This window comes from Triticum urartu, chromosome 5 (assembly GCF_003073215.2).
Source record: "Triticum urartu cultivar G1812 chromosome 5, Tu2.1, whole genome shotgun sequence".
NCBI classification, from domain to species: Eukaryota; Viridiplantae; Streptophyta; class Magnoliopsida; order Poales; family Poaceae; genus Triticum; species Triticum urartu.
Window position 1 is genome coordinate 390,160,230 of NC_053026.1, and position 6,000 is coordinate 390,166,229.

The following is a 6,000-nucleotide window of genomic DNA, read 5'->3' on the forward strand; positions in this document are numbered from 1 at the left end:
TCTTCTATTTGGGTTAAATGATTTTTTGCTAAATCTAACATTAGGATCTCGTGATCACTTTCACCCGGGGAGCACCTTATTACCGATGATCGTCTGCTGCACCAGAAGATTTTGAAGATACTCTATGATGTTCTCTCGAGACTTTGTGCCATCGCTTTTGCAATTCCCTTCCATCGATAAACACCTATGGATAACTATGCACACTTGCCATTCTTACATTCATTCCCCGTTGATCTTGTTATTACAAGATACCCCGGAATTCTCTTTATTGTTCCGAGAATACTTTGTGCCTACTGCCTTGCAGTTCCTTGCCACATGAATACCCCTATGGATAATTTCTCACGCTTACCGAGTATCCGCTCATCCCAGTTGATTCATGTATTTCAGAACAGTCTTCGAAATACCATTCGATCTTCCGAAAATCCTGAGCAACCTATTGCTCTTGAAATTATTGCTTGCTTGCATTATGGTTAATCCCATAAGTTAGGTAATTTTATTGGCATCCTTAGTCATTATCATTTTGAGTTTGTTGAATCAATATGTTGTGAATGCTCGCAATCCTTAATCAGATCCTTCATTTCGTCCTTCCGGCTCAGACGTCATTTTAAACATGAGCTGGATCTCGACCAATCAAATTGCCATCGATTGTACCCCTAAGGCTACTCAACTTATCCATCCCTAATCAGAGCATTGATTCTGATCCCTTGTCTTGGAATTCATAATTCCTATGCATTTGAGCTTTAAGTTAGTCAGTTGTTTCTATAATCTGATCTCCTGGCATTCTTTCTTCCCCTGGTTGAGTACCGATGCTCACATCGGGTCCCTTGTGGACCACCAGACCCTTCGTCCGATTTTATCCAACAATGTCCTTCATATTCAATAATCTTGTGAGCCTTCCCTTGGATACATAATGCCTTTGGTAAATTGTACCCTCTGCTTTCTCAAGCCTGCTCTACTATCGAGCTTGTATAAATTACTCCTAAAAGTTTGTGGTATATGTTCCTAAGAGGCCCTGATGGGTTGAACCTATGCCTTTTCTAATCTGTGTTAACCCGGAAACTACTACGGGTCATACTCTACTATTGATATGGCAGATAAAACTTCAACACTACAACTTCGTCGAAGGCGAGAAGTGAATGAAAGGTTATGCATTAGAGAAGTGGGAGTCGACCTTGAACTTTGTGTTCATGCCCATGGACACGATGTAGATCCTATCATGGACTCTTCTTGTAATAATAACTATTTTCTTGATATAATATCCATTGGTATTGGTGAATTGATCCTTTGCAATTGTGGTTCCGACCATATGTTCTTCTTTGATCCCATTTCTTGGGCAAGTTTAAGCACTTGTCTTGTGTGGATCAATACACCAGTCCAACCTTTACTTTGATCTACCGTCGAGTATTACAACCTGGTATCTCAAGAATATCATGGAACATCATAACTTCTAATGGTTTCTTCATCAACTATTATTTCTCATCGGATCCAATTGTTCCTAGGTTCTGGGTTGTCGTCAACCGAGAACACTGAATAGTGAATCGAGTCAGCACTCCGATTCAATAACTCTAAATAATTTTTGTTCCTTACGAGTTTAATAGTCCTTCAAGTCATTCCTAGTCTGATCGGCTATGTCATTATCGTGCAACTTTTTAACTGTGTTATGATGTCTACTACACAACCTTCTTCTTGTAGACGTTGTTGGGCCTCCAAGTGCAGAGGTTTGTAGGACAGTAGCAAATTTCCTTCAAGTGGATGACCTAAGGTTTATCAATCCGTGGGAGGCGTAGGATGAAGATGGTCTCTCTCAAGCAACCCTGCAACCAAATAACAAAGAGTCTCTTGTGTCCCCAACACACCCAATACAATGGTAAATTGTATAGGTGCACTAGTTCGGCGAAGAGATTGTAATACAAGTGGTATATGGATAGTAGATAAAGGTTTTTGTAATCTAAAAATATAAAAACAGCGAGGTAACTAATGATAAAAGTGAGCACAAACGGTATTGCAATGCATTGAAATAAGGCCTAGGGTTCATACTTTCACTAGTGCAAGTTCTCTCAACAATAATAACATAATTGGATCACATAATTATCCCTCAACATGCAGCAAAGAGTCACTCCAAAGTCACTAATAGCGGAGAACAAACGAAGAGATTATGGTAGGGTACGAAACCATCTCAAAGTTATTCTTTCCAATCAATCCCTTGGGCTATTCCTATAAGTGTCACAAACAGCCCTAGAGTTCGTACTAGAATAACACCTTAAGACACAAATCAACCAAAACCCTAATGTCACCTAGATACTCCAATGTCACCTCAAGTATCCGTGGGTATGATTATACGATATGCATCACACAATCTCAGATTCATCTATTCAACCAACACATAGAACCTCAAAGAGTGCCCCAAAGTTGCTATCGGAGAATCACGACGAAAACGTGTGCCAACCCCTATGCATAGGTTCATGGGAGGAACCTACAAGTTGATCACCAAAACATACATCAAGTGAATCACGTGATATCCCATTGTCACCACAGATACGCACGGCAAGACATACATCAAGTGTTCTCAAATCTTTAAAGACTCAATCCGATAAGATAACTTCAAAGGGGAAACTCAATCCATTACAAGAGAGTAGAGGGAGAGAAGCAACATAAGATCCAACTATAATAGCAAAGCTCGCGATACATCAAGATCGTATCACCCCAAGAACACGAGAGAGAGAGAGAGAGAGATCAAACACATAGCTACTGGTACATACCCTCAGCCCCGAGGGAGAACTACTCCCTCCTCGTCATGGAGAGCACCGGGACGATGAAGATGCCCACCGGAGAGGGATTTCCCCCTCCGACAGGGTGCCGGAACGGGTCTAGATTGGTTTTCGGTGGCTACGGAGGCTTCTGGCGGCGGAACTCCCGATCTATTGTGCTCCCGGATGTTTTAGGGTATATGGATATATATAGGAGGAAGAAGTACGCCAGGGGAGCCACGAGGGGCCCACGAGGGTGGAGGGCGCGCCCCCCTACCTCGTGGCTTCCTCGAAGCTTCCTTGACGTGGACTCCAACTCTCCCGGGTTGCTTTCCTTCCAAAAATAAGTTCCGTGAAGTTTCAGGTCAATTGGACTCCGTTTGATTTTCCTTTTCTGCGATACTCTAAAACAAGGAAAAAACAGAAACTGGCACTGGGCTCTGGGTTAATAGGTTAGTCCAAAGAATCATATAAAATAGCATATAAATGCATATAAAACATCCAAGGTTGATAATATAATAGCATGGAACAATCAAAAATTATAGATACGTTGGAGACGTATCAGCATCACCAAGCTTAATTCCTGCTCGTCCTCGAGTAGGTAAATGATAAAAACAGAATTTTTGATGTGGAATGCTACCTAACATATTTATCCATGTAGTTCTCTTTATTGTGGCAAGAATATTCAGATCCATAAGATTCAAGACAAAAGTTTAATATTGACATAAAAATAATAATACTTCAAGCATACTAACTAAGCAATCATGTCTTCTCAAAATAACATGGCCAAAGAAAGCTATCCCTACAAAATCATATAGTCTGGCTATGCTCTATCTTCACCACACAAAATATTTAAATCATGCACAACCCCGATGACAAGCCAAGCAGTTGTTTCATACTTTTGATGTTCTCAAACTTTTTCAATCTTCACGCAATACATGAGCGTGAGCCATGGACATAGCACTATAGGTGGAATAGAATGGTGGTTGTGGAGAAGACAAAAAGGAGAAGATAGTCTCACATCAACTAGGCGTATCAACGGGCTATGGAGATGCCCATCAATAGATATCAATGTGAGTGAGTAGGGATTTCCATGCAACGGATGCACTAGAGCTATAAGTGTATGAAAGCTTAGAAAGAAACTAAGTGGGTGTGCATCCAACTTGCTTGCTCACGAAGACCTAGGGCATTTTGAGGAAGCCCATCATTGGAATATACAAGCCAAGTTCTATAATGAAAGATTCCCACTAGTATATGAAAGTGACAACATAGGAGACTCTCTATCATGAAGATTATGGTGCTACTTTGAAGCACAAGTGTGGTAAAAGGATAGTAGCATTGCCCCTTCTCTCTTTTTCTCTCATTTTTTTATTTTTTTATTTGGGACTTTTCTCTTCTTTTTTGTGGCCTCTTTTTTTCGTTCGGAGTCTCATCCCGACTTATGTGGGAATCATAGTCTCCATCATCCTTTCCTCACTGGGAAAATGCTCTAATAATGATGATCATCACACTTTTATTTACTTACAACTCAAGAATTACAACTCGATACTTAGAACAAAATATGACTCTATATGAATGCCTCCGGCGGTGTACCGGGATATGCAATGACTCATGAGTGACATGTATGAAAGAATTATGAATGGTGGCTTTGCCACAAATATGATGTCAATTACATGATCATGCAAAGCAATATGACAACGATGAAGCGTGTCATAATAACGGAACGGTGGAAAGTTACATGGCAATATATCTGAGAATGTCTATGGAAATGCCATAATAGGTAGGTATGGTGGCTGTTTTGAGGAAGATATATGGTGGGTTTATGGTACCGGCGAAAGTTGCGCGGTACTAGAGAGGCTAGCAATGATGGAAGGGTGAGAGTGCGTATAATCCATGGACTCAACATCAGTCATAAAGAACTCACATACTTATTGCAAAAATCTATTAGTTATCGAAACAAAGTATTACACGCATGCTCCTAGGGGGATAGATTGGTAGTAAAAGACCATCGCTCGTCCCCGACCGCCACTCATAAGGAAGACAATCAATAAATAAATCATGCTCCGACTTCATCACATAACGGTTCACCATACGTGCATGCTACAGGAATCACAAACTTTAACACAAGTATCTCTCAAATTCACAACTACCCACTAGCATGACTCTAATATTACCATCTCCATATCTCAAAACAATCATCAAGTATCAAACTTCTCATAGTATTCAATGCACTTTATATGAAAGTTTTTATTATATCCCTCTTGGATGCCCATCATATTAGGACTAGTTTCATAACCAAAGCGAACTACCATGCTGTTCTAAAGACTCTCAAAATGATATAAGTGAATCATGAGAGTTCATTAATTTCTTCAAAATAAAACCACCACCGTGCTCTAGAAAGATATAAGTGAAGCACTAGAGCAAAAACAAACTACTCCGAGAGATATAAGTGAAGATCAATGAGTAGTCGAATAATTATGCAACTATATGAAGACTCTCTAACATTTAAGAATTTAAGATCTTGGTATTTTATTAAAACATCAAGCAAACCTAAATAAAATAAAATGACGCTCCAAGAAAAACACATATCATGTGGTCAATAAAAATATAGCTCCAAGTAAAGTTACCGATGAACGAAGACGAAAGAGGGGATGCCGTCCGGGGCATCCCCAAGCTTAGGCTCTTGGTTGTCATTGAATATTACCTTGGGGTGCCTTGGGCATACCCAATCTTAGGCTCTTGCCACTCCTTATTCCATAGTCCATCGAATATTTACCCAAAACTTGAAAACTTCACAACACAAAACTTAACAGAAAACTCGTAAGCTCCGTTAGTATAAGAAAATAAATCACCACTTAGGCACTGTTGTGAACTAATTCTAAATTCATATTGGTGTACTATCTACTGTATTCCAACTTATCTATGGTTCATACCCTCTGATACTACTCATAGATTCATCAAAATAAGCAAACAACACATCGAAAACAGAATCTGTCAAAAACAGAACAGTCTGTAGTAATATGGATCAAACGTATACTTCTGAAACTCATAAAATTCTAAAATAAATTGTTGGACCTGAGGAATTTACCTATTAATCATCTGCAAAAAGAATTAACTAAATATCACTTTCCAAATAAAAATGGCAGCAGTTCTCGTGAGCGCTAAAGTTTCTGTTTTTTACAGCATGATCGCAAAGACTTTTCCCAAGTCTTCCCAAAGGTTCTACTTGGCACAAACACTAATTAAACACAAA